Below are 21,627 nucleotides of genomic sequence, written 5' to 3'. Positions count from 1 at the left end.
TGCTCCTATGTACAAGAATATAACCACTATAATACTGCTCCTATGTACAAGAATATATCTACTATAATACTGCTCCTACATACAAGAATATAGCTACTATAATACTGCCCCCTATGTACAAGAATATAATTACTATAATACTGCTCCTGTATACAAGAATATAACTACTATAATACTGCTCCTATGTACAAGAATATAACTACTATAATACTTCCCCCTATGTACAGGAATGTACAGGACTACTATAATACTGCTCCTATGTATAATAATATAACTACTATAATACTGCTCCTATGTACAAAAATATATCTACTATAATTCTGCTCCTACATACAAGATTATAACTACTATAATACTGCCCCCTATGTACAAGAATATAACTACTATAATACTGCTCCTATGTACAAGAATATAACTACTATAATACTGCTCCTATGTACAAGAATATAGCTACTATAATACTTCCCCATATGTACGAGAATATAACCACTATAATACTGCTCCTATGTACAAGAATATAACTACTATAATACTGCCCCCTATGTACAAGAATATAATTACTATAATACTGCTCCTGTATACAAGAATATAACTACTATAATACTGCTCCTATGTACAAGAATATAACTACTATAATACTGCTCCCTATGTACAAGAATAGAACTACTATAATACTGCTCCTATGTACAAGAATATAACTACTATAATACTGCCCTTATGTACAAGAATATAACTACTATAATACTGCTCCTATGTACAAGAATATAACTACTATAATACTGCCCCTATGTACAAGAACATAACTACTATAATACTGCTCCTATATGCAAGAATATAACTACTATAATATTGCCCCCTATTTACAAGAATATAACTGCTATAATACTGCCCCATATGTAAGACAATATAACTACTATAATACTGCCCCTATCTACAAGAATATAACTACTATAATACTGCTCCTATGTACAAGAATATAACTACTATAATAATATAATAGTATAATAATATATATACTATAATAATGTTGAGAAGACCGAACTTTTTAATTCCTATTTTGCATCTGTTTTCTCTCAGAAAGAAAATGTAACATCAACTGATCTTCACTGTCCTTTTAAAGGAATAGAGGAATCCAAGTTATCTGTAAACAGAAAGATTGTGAGGGAATATTTAGCTAACATAAATGAGTTCAAGTCTCCAGGTCCAGATGAATTACACCCCAGAGTACTGAAGGAGATCGTAGAAGAAATTTTAGAACCACTCTCCATAATCTTTGAAAATTCTTGGAGAACAGGAGAAGTCCCAGAAGACTGGAGAAGAGCAAATGTTGTTCCTATCTTCAAAAAGGGGAAGAAGGTGGACCCAGGGAACTATAGGCCGGTGAGTCTGACTTCTATACCAGGAAAGATCTTTGAACAAATTATTAAACAACATGTATGTAAGTACATGGATAAGAATGAATTGATTAACCAGAGTCAGCATCGGTTTGTAACTAACAAGTCATGTCAGACTAACTTAATTTCCTTCTATGACAGAATCACTGACTGGGTGGATCAGGGAAATGCTGTAGATATAGTATATCTTGACTTCAGCAAAGCATTTGACAAAGTATCTCACACCATCCTTATTGAAAAAATGACCAAGTATGCAATGGACCAGGCAACTGTTAGGTGGATTCATAACTGGCTTAGTGATCGGACTCAAAGGGTGGTTGTAAATGGCTTCACATCCAGCTGGATGAATGTCTCAAGTGGAGTACCACAGGGCTCCGTCCTGGGACCTGTATTGTTCAACATCTTTATCAGTGATTTAGATGAAGGAATTGAGGGTAAACTGATTAAATTTGCTGATGACACAAAGCTAGGAGGGATAGCTAATACTAGAGAAGAGAGAGAGAGGATTCAAAATGACCTAAATAAACTGGAGCAGTGGGCAGCAACCAACAGAATGGTTTTTAACAGGGAAAAATGCAAAGTACTACATCTGGGCAATAAAAATGAAAAAATCATATACAGAATGGGAGGAATAGACTAAGCAACAGTACATGTGAAAAAGACTTAGGTATACTAATAGATCATAGACTGAACATGAGTCAACAGTGTGATGCAGCAGCAAAAAAGGCAAATACAATTCTGGGATGTATTAACAGAAGCATACAGTCTAGATCACGTGAAGTCATTATCGGTCTTTACTCCTCTTTGGTCAGACCTCATCTGGAATACTGTGTACAGTTTTGGGCACCACATTTTAAAAAAGACATCGACAAACTGCAGTAAGTTCAGAGAAGAGCGACCAGAATGGTGACTGGTCTGCAAACCATGTCCTATGAGGAACGGTTGCAGGATTTGGGAATGTTTAGCTTGCAAAAAAGAAGACTGAGAGGAGACTTAATAGCTGTCTACAAATATGTCAAGGGCTGTCACATTGTAGAAGGATCATCTTTATTCTCATTTGCACAAGGAAAGACTAGAAGCAATGGGATGAAACTAAATGGGAGGAGACACAGATTAGATATTAGAAAAAACTTTTTGACAGTTAGGGTGATTAATGAGTGGAACAGGCTGCCACGAGAGGTGGTGAGTTCCCCTTCAATGGACGTCTTCAAACAGAGGCTGGACAGACATCTGTCTGAGATGATCTAGTGAATCCTGCTTTGAGCAGGGGGTTGGACCAGATGACCCAGGAGGTCCCTTCCAACTCTACCATTCTATGATTCTATGATTCTATGATACTGCCCCTATGTACAAGAATATAACTACTATAATACTGCTCCTACATACAAGAATATAACTACTATAATACTGCCCCCTATTTACAAGAATATAACTACTATAATACTGCTCCTATGTACAAGAATATAACTACTATAATACTGCTCCCTATGTACAAGAATATAACTACTATAATACTGCCCCCTATGTACAAGAATATAACTACTATAATACTGCTCCCTATGTACAAGAATATAACTACTATAATACTGCCCCCTATTTACAAGAATATAACTACTATAATACTGCCCCATATGTAAGACAATATAACTACTATAATACTGCTCCTATGTACAAGAATATAACTACTATAATACTGCCCCCTATGTACAGGAATATAACTACTATAATACTGCTCCTATGTACAAGAATATAACTACTATAATACTGCCCCCTATATTCAAGAATATAACTACTATAATACTGCCCCCTATGTACAGGGATACTACTATAATACTGCTCCTATGTACAATAATATAACTACTATAATACTGCTCCTATGTACAAGAATATAACCACTATAAAACTGCTCCTATGTGCAAGAATATATCTACTATAATACTGCACCTACATACAAGAATATAACTACTATAATACTGCCCCCTATGTAAGAGAATATAATTACTATAATACTGCTCCTGTATACAAGAATATAACTACTATAATACTGCTCCTATGTACAAGAATATAACTACTATAATACTGCTCCTATGTGCAAGAATATAACTACTATAATACTGCCCCTATGTACAAGAATATATCTACTATAATACTGCCCCCTTTGTACAAGAATATAACTAGTATAATACTGCCCCATATGTAAGACAATATAACTACTATAATACTGCTCCTATGTACAAGAATATAACTACTATAATACTGCCCCTATGTACAAGAATATAACTTCTATAATACTGCTCCTATGTACAAGAATATAACTACTATAATACTGTCCCCTATGTACAAGAATATAACTACTATAATACTGCCCATATGTATGAGAATATAACTACTATAATAATGCTTCCTATGTACAAGAATAGAACTACTATAATACTGCTCCTATGTACAAGAACATAACTACTATAATACTTCCCCCCATGTACAAGAATATAACTACTATAATACTGCTCTTATGGACAAGAATATAACTACTATAATACTGCTCCTATGAACAAGAATATAACTACTATAATACTTCGCTATATGTACAAGAATATAACTACTATAATAATGCTCCTATGTACAAGAATATAACTACTATAATACTGTCCCCTATGTACAAGAATATAACTAATATAATACTGCCCCTATGTACAAGAATATAATTAATATAATACTGCCCCCTATGTACAAGAATATAACTACTATAATACTGCTCCTATGTACAAGAAAATAACTACTATAATACTGCCCCCTATGTACAAGAAGATAACTACTATAATACTGCCCCTATGTACAAGAATATAACTACTATAATACTGCCGCCTATGTACAAGAATATAACTACTATAATACTGCCCCTATGTACAAGAATATAACTACTATAATACTGCCCCTATGTACAAGAATATAACTACTATAATACTGCCCCCTATGTACAAGAATATAACTGCTATAATACTGTTCCTATGTACAAGAATATAACTACTATAATTCTGCCCCTATGTACAAGAATATAACTACTCTAATACTGCTCCTATGTACAAGAATATAACTACTATAATACTGCCCCCTATGTACAAGAATATAACTACTATAATACTGCTCCTATGTACAAGAATACAACTGCTATAATACTGATCCTATGTACAAGAATATAACTACTATAATACTGCTCCTATGTACAAGAATATAACTACTATAATACTGCCCCTATGTACAAGAATATAACTACTATAATACTGCTCCTATGTACAAGAATATAACTACCATAATACTGCCCCTATGTACAAGAATATAACTACTATAATACTGCTCCTACATACAAGAATATAACTACTATAATACTGCCCCCTATGTACAAGAATATAACTAGTATAATACTGCCCCATATGTAAGACAATATAACTACTATAATACTGCTCCTATGTACAAGAATATAACTACTATAATACTGCCCCTATGTACAAGAATATAACTTCTATAATACTGCTCCTATGTACAAGAATATAACTACTATAATACTGTCCCCTATGTACAAGAATATAACTACTATAATTCTGCCCCTATGTACAAAAATATAACTACTCTAATACTGCTCCTATGTACAAGAATATAACTACTATAATACTGCCCCCTATGTACAAGAATATAACTACTATAATACTGCTCCTATGTACAAGAATACAACTGCTATAATACTGATCCTATGTACAAGAATATAACTACTATAATACTGCTCCTATGTACAAGAATATAACTACTATAATACTGCCCCTATGTACAAGAATATAACTACTATAATACTGCTCCTATGTACAAGAATATAACTACCATAATACTGCCCTTATGTACAAGAATATAACTACTATAATACTGCTCCTACATACAAGAATATAACTACTATAATACTGCCCCCTATGTACAAGAATATAACTAGTATAATACTGCCCATATGTAAGACAATATAACTACTATAATACTGCTCCTATGTACAAGAATATAACTACTATAATACTGCCCCTATGTACAAGAATATAACTTCTATAATACTGCTCCTATGTACAAGAATATAACTACTATAATACTGTCCCCTATGTACAAGAATATAACTACTATAATACTGCCCATATGTATGAGAATTTAACTACTATAATAATGCTTCCTATGTACAAGAATAGAACTACTATAATACTGCTCCTATGTACAAGAATATAACTACTATAATACTGCCCCTATGTACAAGAATATAACTACTATAATACTGCCCATATGTACAAGAATATAACTACTGTAATACTGCTCCTACATACAAGAATATAACTACTGTAATACTGCCCCCTATGTACAAGAATATAATTACTATAATACTGCCCCCTATGTACAAGTATATAACTACTATAATACTGCTCCTATGTACAAGAATATAACTACTATAATACTGCCCCCTATGTACAAGAATATAACTACTATAATACTGCCCCCTATGTACAAGAATATAACTACTATAATACTGCCCCTATGTACAAGAATATAGCTACTATAATACTGCCCCCTATGTACAAGAATATAACTGCTATAATACTGCTCCTATGTACAAGAATATAACTACTATAATACTGCCCCTATGTACAAGAATATAACTACTATAATACTGCCCCCTATGTACAAGAATCTAACTGCTATAATACTGCTCCTATGTACAAGGATATAACTACTATAATTCTGCCCCTATGTACAAGAATATAACTACTCTAATACTGCTCCTATGTACAAGAATATAACTACTATAATACTGCTCCCTATGTACAATAATATAACTACTATAATACTGCTCCTCTGTAGAAGAATATAACTACTATAATACTGCTCCTATGAACAAGAATATAACTACTATAATACTGCCCCCTATGTACAGGAATATAACTACTATAATACTGCTCCTATGTACAAGAATACAACTGCTATAATACTGATCCTATGTACAAGAATATAACTACTATAATACTGCTCCTATGTACAAGAATATAACTACTATAATACTGCCCCTATGTACAAGAATATAACTACTATAATACTGCTCCTATGTACAAGAATATAACTACCATAATACTGCCCCTATGTACAAGAATATAACTACTATAATACTGCTCCTACATACAAGAATATAACTACTATAATACTGCCCCCTATGTACAAGAATATAACTAGTATAATACTGCCCCATATGTAAGACAATATAACTACTATAATACTGCTCCTATGTACAAGAATATGACTACTATAATACTGCCCCTATGTACAAGAATATAACTTCTATAATACTGCTCCTATGTACAAGAATATAACTACTATAATACTGTCCCCTATGTACAAGAATATAACTACTATAATACTGCCCATATGTATGAGAATTTAACTACTATAATAATGCTTCCTATGTACAAGAATAGAACTACTATAATACTGCTCCTATGTACAAGAATATAACTACTATAATACTGCCCCTATGTACAAGAATATAACTACTATAATACTGCCCATATGTACAAGAATATAACTACTATAATACTGCTCCTACATACAAGAATATAACTACTGTAATACTGCCCCCTATGTACAAGAATATAATTACTATAATACTGCCCCCTATGTACAAGTATATAACTACTATAATACTGCTCCTATGTACAAGAATATAACTACTATAATACTGCCCCCTATGTACAAGAATATAACTACTATAATACTGCCCCTATGTACAAGAATATAACTACTATAATACTGCCCCCTATGTACAAGAATATAACTGCTATAATACTGCTCCTATGTACAAGAATATAACTACTATAATACTGCCCCTATGTACAAGAATATAACTACTATAATACTGCCCCCTATGTACAAAAATATAACTGCTATAATACTGCTCCTATGTACAAGGATATAACTACTATAATTCTGCCCCTATGTACAAGAATATAACTACTCTAATACTGCTCCTATGTACAAGAATATAACTACTATAATACTGCTCCCTATGTACAATAATATAACTACTATAATACTGCTCCTCTGTACAAGAATATAACTACTATAATACTGCTCCTATGAACAAGAATATAACTACTATAATACTGCCCCCTATGTACAGGAATATAACTACTATAATACTGCTCCTATGTACAAGAATATAACTACTATAATACTGCCCCCTATATTCAAGAATATAACTACTATAATACTGCCCCCTATGTACAGGGATACTACTATAATACTGCTCCTATGTACAATAATATAACTACTATAATACTGCTCCTATGTACAAGAATATAACCACTATAATACTGCTCCTATGTGCAAGAATATATCTACTATAATACTGCTCCTACATACAAGAATATAACTACTATAATACTGCCCCCTATGTACAAGAATATAATTACTATAATACTGCTCCTGTATACAAAAATATAACTACTATAATACTGCCCCTATGTACAAGGATATAACTACTATAATACTGCTCCTATGTGCAAGAATATAACTACTATAATACTGCCCCTATGTACAAGAATATAACTACTATAATACTGCATCTACATACAAGAATATAACTACTATAATACTGCTCCCTATGTACAAGAATATAACTAGTATAATACTGCCCCATATGTAAGATAATATAACTATTATAATACTGCTCCTATGTACAAGAATATAACTACTATAATACTGCCCCTATGTACAAGAATATAACTTCTATAATACTGCTCCTATGTACAAGAATATAACTACTATAATACTGTCCCCTATGTACAAGAATATAACTACTATAATACTGCCCATATGTATGAGAATATAACTACTATAATAATGCTTCCTATGTACAAGAATAGAACTACTATAATACTGCGCCTATGTACAAGAACATAACTACTATAATACTTCCCCCTATGTACAAGAATATAACTACTATAATACTGCTCCTATGTACAAGAATATAACTACTATAATACTGCTCTTATGGACAAGAATATAACTACTATAATACTGCTCCTATGTACAAGAATATAACTACTATAATAATGCTCCTATGTACAAGAATATAACTACTATAATACTGTCCCCTATGTACAAGAATATAATACTGCCCCTATGTACAAGAATATAATTACTATAATACTGCCCCCTATGTACAAGAATATAACTACTATAATACTGCTCCTATGTACAAGAATATAACTACTATAATACTGCCCCCTATGTACAAGAAGATAACTACTATAATACTGCCCCTATGTACAAGAATATAACTACTATAATACTGCCCCCTATGTACAAGAATATAACTACTATAATACTGCCCCTATGTACAAGAATATAACTACTATAATACTGCCCCTATGTACAAGAATATAACTACTATAATACTGCCCCCTATGTACAAGAATATAACTGCTATAATACTGCTCCTATGTACAAGAATATAACTACTATAATTCTGCCCCTATGTACAAGAATATAACTACTCTAATACTGCTCCTATGTACAAGAATATAACTACTATAATACTGCCCCCTATGTACAAGAATATAACTACTATAATACTGCTCCTATGTACAAGAATACAACTGCTATAATACTGATCCTAAGTACAAGAATATAACTACTATAATACTGCTCCCTATGTACAAGAATAGAACTACTATAATACTGCTCCTATGTACAAGAATATAACTACTATAATACTGCACCTATGTACAAGAATAGAACTACTATAATACTGCTACTATGTACAAGAATATAACTACCATAATACTGCCCCTATGTACAAGAATATAACTACTATAATACTGCTCCTACATACAAGAATATAACTACTATAATACTGCCCCCTATGTACAAGAATATAACTTGTATAATACTGCCCCATATGTAAGACAATATAACTACTATAATACTGCTCCTATGTACAAGAATATAACTACTATAATACTGCCCCTATGTACAAGAATATAACTTCTATAATACTGCTCCTATGTACAAGAATATAACTACTATAATACTGTCCCCTATGTACAAGAATATAACTACTATAATACTGCCCATATGTATGAGAATATAACTACTATAATAATGCTTCCTATGTACAAGAATAGAACTACTATAATACTGCCCCTATGTACAAGAATATAACTACTATAATACTGCCCCTATGTAAAAGAATATAACTACTATGATACTGCCCCTATGTGCAAGAATATAACTACTATAATACTGCCCCTATATACAAGAATATAACTACTATAATACTTCCCCTATGTACAAGAATATAACTACTATAATACTGCTCCTATGTACAGGAATATAACTACTATAATACTGCCCCCTATGTACAAGAATATAACTACTATAATACTGCTCCCTATATACAAGAATATAACTACTATAATACTTCCCCTATTTACAAGAATATAACTACTATAATACTGCCCCTATGTACAAGAATATAACTACTATAATACTGCCCCTATGTGCAAGAATATAACTACTATAATACTGCCCCTATATACAAGAATATAACTACTATAATACTTCCCCTATGTACAAGAATATAACTACTATAATACTGCTCCTATGTACAGGAATATAACTACTATAATACTGCCCCCTATGTACAAGAATATAACTGCTATAATACTGCTCCTATGTACAAGAATATAACTACTATAATACTGCTCCCTATGTACAAGAATATAACTGCTATAATACTGCTCCCTATGTACAAGAATATAACTACTATAATACTGCTCCTATGTACAAGAATATAACTACTATAATACTGCCCCTATGTACAAGAATATAACTACTATAATACTGCCCCCTATGTACAAGAATATAACTACTCTAATACTTCCCCTATGTACAAGAATATAACTACTATAATACTGCTTCTATGTACAGGAATATAACTACTATAATACTGCCCCCTATGTACAAGAATATAACTGCTATAATACTGCTCCTATGTACAAGAATATAACTACTATAATACTGCTCCCTATGTACAAAAATATAACTACTATAATACTGCTCCCTATGTACAAGAATATACCTACTATAAAACTGCTCCTATGTACAAGAATATAACTACTATAATACTGGTCCTATGTACAAGAATATAACTACTATAATACTGGTCCTATGTACAAGAATATAACTACTATAATACTGGTCCTATGTACAAGAATATAACTGCTATAATACTGCTCCTATGTACAAGAATATAACTACTATAATACTGCCCCCTATGTACAAGAATATAACTACTATAATACTGCTCCCTATGTACAAAAATATAACTACTATAATACTGCTCCCTATGTACAAGAATATACCTACTATAAAACTGCTCCTATGTACAAGAATATAACTACTATAATACTGGTCCTATGTACAAGAATATAACTACTATAATACTGGTCCTATGTACAAGAATATAACTACTATAATACTGGTCCTATGTACAAGAATATAACTGCTATAATACTGCTCCTATGTACAAGAATATAACTACTATAATACTGCCCCCTATGTACAAGAATATAACTACTATAATACTCCTCCTATGTACAAGAATATAACTACTATAATACTGCCCCCTATGTGCAAGAATATAACTACTATAATATTGCTCCCTATGTACAAGAATATAACTGCTATAATACTGCTCCTATGTACAAGGATATAACTACTATAATTCTGCCCCTATGTACAAGAATATAACTACTATAATACTGCCCCTATGTACAAGAATATAACTACTATAATACTGCCCCTATGTGCAAGAATATAACTACTATAATACTGCTCCTCTGTACAAGAATATAACTACTATAATACTGCTCCTATGTACAGGAATATAACTACTATAATACTGCCCCTATGTACAAGAATATAACTACTATAATACTGCCCCTATGTGCAAGAATATAACTACTATAATACTGCTCCACTGTACAAGAATATAACTACTATAATACTGCTCCTATGTACAAGAATATAACTACTGTAATACTGTCCCCTATGAACAAGAATATAAGTACTGTAATACTGCCCCTATGTACAAGAATATAACTTCTATAATACTGCCCCCTATGTACAAGAATATAAGTATTATAATACTGCTCCTATGTACAAGAATATAACTACTATAATACTGCTCCTATGTACAGGAATATAACTACTATAATACTGCCCCCTATGTACAAGAATATAACTACTATAATACTGCTCCCTATATACAAGAATATAACTACTATAATACTTCCCCTATGTACAAGAATATAACTACTATAATACTCCTCCTATGTACAAGAATATAACTACTATAATACTGCCCCCTATGTGCAAGAATATAACTACTATAATATTGCTCCCTATGTACAAGAATATAGCTACTATAATACTGATCCCTATGTACAAGAATATAACTACTATAATACTGCCCCTATGTACAAGAATATAACTACTATAATACTGCCCCTATGTACAAGAATATAACTACTATAATACTGCCCCTATGTGCAAGAATACAACTACTATAATACTGCCCCTATGTACAAGAATATAACTACTATAATACTTCCCCTATGTACAAGAATATAACTACTATAATACTGCTCCTATGTACAGGAATATAACTGCTATAATACTGCTCCTATGTACAAGAATATAACTACTATAATACTGCTCCTATATACAAGAATATAACAACTATAATACTGCCCCTATGTACAAGAATATAACTACTATAATACTGCTCCCTATGTACAAGAATATAACTACTATAATACTGCTCCAATGTACAAGAATATAACTACTATAATACTGCCCCTATGTACAAGAATATAACTACTATAATACTGCCCCCTATGTACAAGAATATAACTACTCTAATACTGCCCCTATGTACAAGAATATAATTACTACAATACTGCACTTATGTACAAGAATATAACTACTATAATACTGCCCCCTATGTGCAAGAATATAACTACTATAATACTGCTCCCTATGTACAAAAATATAACTACTATAATACTGCTCTCTATGTACAAGAATATACCTACTATAAAACTGCTCCTATGTACAAGAATATAACTACTATAATACTGCTGCTATGTACAAGAATATAACTACTATAATACTGGTCCTATGTACAAGAATATAACTACTATAATACTGGTCCTATGTACAAGAATATAACTACTATAATACTGCTCCTATGTACAAGAATATAACTACTATAATACTGGTCCTATGTACAAGAATATAACTACTATAACACTGCTCCTATGTACAAGAATATAACTACTATAATACTTCTCCTATGTACAAGAATATAACTACTATAATACTGCTCCTATGTACGAGAATATAACTACTATAATACTGCTCCCGATGTACAAGAATATAACTACTATAATACTGCTCCTATGTACAAGCATATAACTACTATAATACTGATCCTATGTACAAGAATATAACTACTATAATACTGCCCCTATGTACAAGAATATAACTACTATAATACTGCCCCCTATGTACAAGAATATAACTGCTATAATACTGCTCCTATGTACAAGAATATAACTACTATAATACTGCCCCCTATGTACAAGAATATAACTACTCTAATACTCCTCCTATGTACAAGAATATAACTACTATAATACTGCCCCCTATGTGCAAGAATATAACTACTATAATATTGCTCCCTATATACAAGAATATAGCTACTATAATACTGATCCCTATGTACAAGAATATAACTACTATAATACTGCCCCTATGTACAAGAATATAACTACTATAATACTGCCCCTATGTACAAGAATATAACTACTATAATACTGCCCCTATGTGCAAGAATACAACTACTATAATACTGCCCCTATGTACAAGAATATAACTACTATAATACTGCCCCTATGTACAAGAATATAACTACTATGATACTGCCCCTATGTGCAAGAATATGACTACTATAATACTGCCCCTATATACAAGAATATAACTACTATAATACTTCCCCTATGTACAAGAATATAACTACTATAATACTGCTCCTATGTACAAGAATATAACTACTATAATACTGCTCCCTATGTAGAAGAATATAACTACTATAATACTGCTCCTATGTACAAGAATATAACTACTATAATACTGCCCCCTATGTGCAAGAATATAACTACTATAATACTGCTCCTATGTACAAGAATATAACTACTATAATACTGCTCCTATGTGCAAGAATATAACTACTATAATACTGCCCCTAAGTACAAGAATATAACTACTATAATACTGCCCCTATGTACAAGAATATAACTCCTATAATACTGCCCCCTATGTACAAGAATATAACTGCTATAATACTGCTCCTATGTACAAGAATATAACTACTATAATTCTGCCCCTATGTACAAGAATATAACTACTCTAATACTGCTCCTATGTACAAGAATATAACTACTATAATACTGCTCCCTATGTACAAGAATATAACTACTATAATACTGCTCCTATGTACAAGAATATAACTACTATAATACTGCTCCTATGTACAAGAATATAAGTACTATAATACTGCCCCTATGTACAAGAATATAACTACTATAATACTGCCCCCTATGTACAAGAATATAAGTACTATAATACTGCTCCTATGTACAAGAATATAACTAATATAATACTGCTCCCTATGTACAAGAATATAACTACTATAATACTGCTCCTATGTACAAGAATATAGCTACTATAATACTGCCCCCTATGTGCAAGAATATAACTACTATAATACTGCTCCTATGTACAAGAATATAACTAATATAATACTGCTCCTATGTACAAGAATATAACTACTATAATACTGCCCCCTATGTACAAGAATATAACTGCTATAATACTGCTCCTATGTACAATAATATAACTACTATAATACTGCTCCTATATACAAGAATATAACAACTATAATACTGCCCCTATGTACAAGAATATAACTACTATAATACTGCTCCTATGTACAAGAATATAACTACTATAATACTTCTCCTATGTACAAGAATATAACTACTATAATACTGCTCCTATGTACGAGAATATAACTACTATAATACTGCTCCCGATGTACAAGAATATAACTACTATAATACTGCTCGTATGTACAAGCATATAACTACTATAATACTGATCCTATGTACAAGAATATAACTACTATAATACTGCCCCTATGTACAAGAATATAACTACTATAATACTGCTCCTATGTACAAGAATATAACTGCTATAATACTGCTCCTATGTACAAGAATATAACTACTATAATACTGCCCCCTATGTACAAGAATATAACTACTCTAATACTCCTCCTATGTACAAGAATATAACTACTATAATACTGCCCCCTATGTGCAAGAATATAACTACTATAATATTGCTCCCTATGTACAAGAATATAGCTACTATAATACTGATCCCTATGTACAAGAATATAACTACTATAATACTGCCCCTATGTACAAGAATATAACTACTATAATACTGCCCCTATGTACAAGAATATAACTACTATAATACTGCCCCTATGTGCAAGAATACAACTACTATAATACTGCCCCTATGTACAAGAATATAACTACTATAATACTGCCCCTATGTACAAGAATATAACTACTATGATACTGCCCCTATGTGCAAGAATATAACTACTATAATACTGCCCCTATATACAAGAATATAACTACTATAATACTTCCCCTATGTACAAGAATATAACTACTATAATACTGCTCCTATGTACAGGAATATAACTACTATAATACTGCCCCCTATGTACAAGAATATAACTACTATAATACTGCTCCCTATATACAAGAATATAACTACTATAATACTTCCCCTATGTACAAGAATATAACTACTATAATACTGCCCCTATGTACAAGAATATAACTACTATAATACTGCCCCTATGTGCAAAAATATAACTACTATAATACTGCCCCTATATACAAGAATATAACTACTATAATACTTCCCCTATGTACAAGAATATAACTACTATAATACTGCTCCTATGTACAGGAATATAACTACTATAATACTGCCCCCTATGTACAAGAATATAACTGCTATAATACTGCTCCTATGTACAAGAATATAACTACTATAATACTGCTCCCTATGTACAAGAATATAACTGCTATAATACTGCTCCCTATGTACAAGAATATAACTACTATAATACTGCTCCTATGTACAAGAATATAACTACTATAATACTGCCCCTATGTACAAGAATATAACTACTATAATACTGCCCCCTATGTACAAGAATATAACTACTCTAATACTGCCCCTATGTACAAGAATATAATTACTACAATACTGCACATATGTACAAGAATATAACTACTATAATACTGCCCCCTATGTGCAAGAATATAACTACTATAATACTGCTCCCTATGTACAAAAATAAAACTACTATAATACTGCTCCCTATGTACAAGAATATACCTACTATAAAACTGCTCCTATGTACAAGAATATAACTACTATAATACTGGTCCTATGTACAAGAATATAACTACTATAATACTGGTCCTATGTACAAGAATATAACTACTATAATACTGGTCCTATGTACAAGAATATAACTGCTATAATACTGCTCCTATGTACAAGAATATAACTACTATAATACTGCCCCCTATGTACAAGAATATAACTACTATAATACTCCTCCTATGTACAAGAATATAACTACTATAATACTGCCCCCTATGTGCAAGAATATAACTACTATAATATTGCTCCCTATGTACAAGAATATAGCTACTATAATACTGATCCCTATGTACAAGAATATAACTACTATAATACTGCCCCTATGTACAAGAATATAACTACTATAATACTGCCCCTATGTACAAGAATATAACTACTATAATACTGCCCCTATGTGCAAGAATACAACTACTATAATACTGCCCCTATGTACAAGAATATAACTACTATAATACTGCCCATATGTACAAGAATATAACTACTATAATACTGCCCCTATGTGCAAGAATATAACTACTATAATACTGCCCCTATATACAAGAATATAACTACTATAATACTTCCCCTATGTACAAGAATATAACTACTATAATACTGCTCCTATGTACAGGAATATAACTACTATAATACTGCTCCTATGTACAAGAATATAACTACCATAATACTGCCCCTATGTACAAGAATATAACTACTATAATACTGCTCCCTATATACAAGAATATAACTACTATAATACTGCTCCTATGTACAAGAATATAACTACTATAATACTGCTCCTATGTACAGGAATATAACTACTATAATACTGCTCCTATGTACAAGAATATAACTACTATAATACTGCTCCCTATATACAAGAATATAACTACTATAATACTTCCCCTATGTACAAGAATATAACTACTATAATACTCCTAATATGTACAAGAATATAACTACTATAATACTGCCCCCTATGTGCAAGAATATAACTACTATAATATTGCTCCCTATGTACAAGAATATAGCTACTATAATACTGATCTCTATGTACAAGAATATAACTACTATAATACTGCCCCTATGTACAAGAATATAACTACTATAATACTGCCCGTATGTACAAGAATATAACTACTATAATACTGCCCCTATGTGCAAGAATACAACTACTATAATACTGCCCCTATGTACAAGAATATAACTACTATAATACTGCTCCTATGTACAGGAATATAACTACTATAATACTGCCCCCTATGTACAAGAATATAACTGCTATAATACTGCTCCTATGTACAAGAATATAACTACTATAATACTGCTCCCTATGTACAAGAATATAACTGCTATAATACTGCTCCCTATGTACAAGAATATAACTACTATAATACTGCTCCTATGTACAAGAATATAACTACTATAATACTGCCCCTATGTACAAGAATATAACTACTATAATACTGCCCCCTATGTACAAGAATATAACTACTCTAATACTGCCCCTATGTACAAGAATATAATTACTACAATACTGCACTTATGTACAAGAATATAACTACTATAATACTGCCCCCTATGTGCAAGAATATAACTACTATAATACTGCTCCCTATGTACAAAAATATATCTACTATAATACTGCTCCCTATGTACAAGAATATACCTACTATAAAACTGCTCCTATGTACAAGAATATAACTACTATAATACTGGTCCTATGTACAACAATATAACTACTATAATACTGGTCCTATGTACAAGAATATAACTACTATAATACTGCTCCTATGTACAAGAATATAACTACTATAATACTGGTCCTATGTACAAGAATATAACTACTATAATACTGCTCCTATGTACAAGAATATAACTACTATAATACTTCTCCTATGTACAAGAATATAACTACTACAATACTGCTCCTATGTACGAGAATATAACTACTATAATACTGCTCCCGATGTACAAGAATATAACTACTATAATACTGCTCCTATGTACAAGCATATAACTACTATAATACTGATCCTATGTACAAGAATATAACTACTATAATACTGCCCCTATGTACAAGAATATAACTACTATAATACTGCCCCCTATGTACAAGAATATAACTGCTATAATACTGCTCCTATGTACAAGAATATAACTACTATAATACTGCCCCCTATGTACAAGAATATAACTACTCTAATACTCCTCCTATGTACAAGAATATAACTACTATAATACTGCCCCCTATGTGCAAGAATATAACTACTATAATATTGCTCCCTATGTACAAGAATATAGCTACTATAATACTGATCCCTATGTACAAGAATATAACTACTATAATACTGCCCCTATGTACAAGAATATAACTACTATAATACTGCCCCTATGTACAAGAATATAACTACTATAATACTGCCCCTATGTGCAAGAATACAACTACTATAATACTGCCCCTATGTACAAGAATATAACTACTATAATACTGCCCCTATGTACAAGAATATAACTACTATGATACTGCCCCTATGTGCAAGAATATAACTACTATAATACTGCCCCTATATACAAGAATATAACTACTATAATACTTCCCCTATGTACAAGAATATAACTACTATAATACTGCTCCTATGTACAGGAATATAACTACAATAATACTGCCCCCTATGTACAAGAATATAACTACTATAATACTGCTCCCTATATACAAGAATATAACTACTATAATACTTCCCCTATGTACAAGAATATAACTACTATAATACTGCCCCTATGTACAAGAATATAACTACTATAATACTGCCCCTATGTGCAAGAATATAACTACTATAATACTGCCCCTATATACAAGAATATAACTACTATAATACTTCCCCTATGTACAAGAATATAACTACTATAATACTGCTCCTATGTACAGGAATATAACTACTATAATACTGCCCCCTATGTACAAGAATATAACTGCTATAATACTGCTCCTATGTACAAGAATATAACTACTATAATACTGCTCCCTATGTACAAGAATATAACTGCTATAATACTGCTCCCTATGTACAAGAATATAACTACTATAATACTGCTCCTATGTACAAGAATATAACTACTATAATACTGCCCCTATGTACAAGAATATAACTACTATAATACTGCCCCCTATGTACAAGAATATAACTACTCTAATAGTGCCCCTATGTACAAGAATATAATTACTACAATACTGCACTTATGTACAAGAATATAACTACTATAATACTGCCCCCTATGTGCAAGAATATAACTACTATAATACTGCTCCCTATGTACAAAAATATAACTACTATAATACTGCTCCCTATGTACAAGAATATACCTACTATAAAACTGCTCCTATGTACAAGAATATAACTACTATAATACTGGTCCTATGTACAAGAATATAACTACTATAATACTGGTCCTATGTACAAGAATATAACTACTATAATACTGGTCCTATGTACAAGAATATAACTGCTATAATACTGCTTCTATGTACAAGAATATAACTACTATAATACTGCCCCCTATGTACAAGAATATAACTACTATAATACTCCTCCTATGTACAAGAATATAACTACTATAATACTGCCCCCTATGTGCAAGAATATAACTACTATAATATTGCTCCCTATGTACAAGAATATAGCTACTATAATACTGATCCCTATGTACAAGAATATAACTACTATAATACTGCCCCTATGTACAAGAATATAACTACTATAATACTGCCCCTATGTACAAGAATATAACTACTATAATACTGCCCCTATGTGCAAGAATACAACTACTATAATACTGCCCCTATGTACAAGAATATAACTACTATAATACTGCCCCTATGTACAAGAATATAACTACTATAATACTGCCCCTATGTGCAAGAATATAACTACTATAATACTGCCCCTATATACAAGAATATAACTACTATAATACTTCCCCTATGTACAAGAATATAACTACTATAATACTGCTTCTATGTACAGGAATATAACTACTATAATACTGCCCCCTATGTACAAGAATATAACTACTATAATACTGCTCCCTATAAACAAGAATATAACTACTATAATACTTCCCCTATGTACAAGAATATAACTACTATAATACTCCTCCTATGTACAAGAATATAACTACTATAATACTGCCCCCTATGTGCAAGAATATAACTACTATAATATTGCTCCCTATGTGCAAGAATATAGCTACTATAATACTGATCCCTATGTACAAGAATATAACTACTATAATACTGCCCCATGTACAAGAATATAACTACTATAATACTGCCCCTATGTACAAGAATATAACTACTATAATACTGCCCCTATGTGCAAGAATACAACTACTATAATACTGCCCCTATGTACAAGAATATAACTACTATAATTCTTCCTCTATGTACAAGAATATAACTACTATAATACTGCCCCCTATGTACAAGAATATAACTACTATAATACTGCTCCCTATATACAAGAATATAACTACTATAATACTTCCCCTATGTACAAGAATATAACTACTATAATACTGCCCCTATGTACAAGAATATAACTACTATAATACTGCCCCTATATACAAGAATATAACTACTATAATACTTCCCCTATGTACAAGAATATAACTACTATAATACTGCTCCTATGTACAGGAATATAACTACTATAATACTGCCCCCTATGTACAAGAATATAACTACTATAATACTGCTCCCTATATACAAGAATATAACTACTATAATACTTCCCCTATGTACAAGAATATAACTACTATAATACTGCCCCTATGTACAAGAATATAACTACTATAATACTGCCCCTATGTGCAAGAATATAACTACTATAATACTGCCCCTATATACAAGAATATAACTACTATAATACTTCCCCTATGTACAAGAATATAACTACTATAATACTGCTCCTATGTACAGGAATATAACTACTATAATACTGCCCCCTATGTACAAGAATATAACTGCTATAATACTGCTCCTATGTACAAGAATATAACTACTATAATACTGCTCCCTATGTACAAGAATATAACTGCTATAATACTGCTCCCTATGTACAAGAATATAACTACTATAATACTGCTCCTATGTACAAGAATATAACTACTATAATACTGCCCCTATGTACAAGAATAAAACTACTATAATACTGCCCCCTATGTACAAGAATATAACTACTCTAAAACTGCCCCTATGTACAAGAATATAATTACTACAATACTGCACTTATGTACAAGAATATAACTACTATAATACTGCCCCCTATGTGCAAGAATATAACTACTATAATACTGCTCCCTATGTACAAAAATATAACTACTATAATACTGCTCCCTATGTACAAGAATATACCTACTATAAAACTGCTCCTATGTACAAGAATATAACTGCTATAATACTGGTCCTATGTACAAGAATATAACTACTATAATACTGGTCCTATGTACAAGAATATAACTACTATAATACTGGTCCTATGTACAAGAATATAACTGCTATAATACTGCTCCTATGTAC

This window comes from Phyllobates terribilis, unplaced genomic scaffold (assembly GCF_046119375.1).
Source record: "Phyllobates terribilis strain yellow unplaced genomic scaffold, ASM4611937v1 Scaffold_14__1_contigs__length_39327217, whole genome shotgun sequence".
Classification (NCBI taxonomy): domain Eukaryota; kingdom Metazoa; phylum Chordata; class Amphibia; order Anura; family Dendrobatidae; genus Phyllobates; species Phyllobates terribilis.
This window is presented reverse-complemented; position numbering follows the sequence as displayed.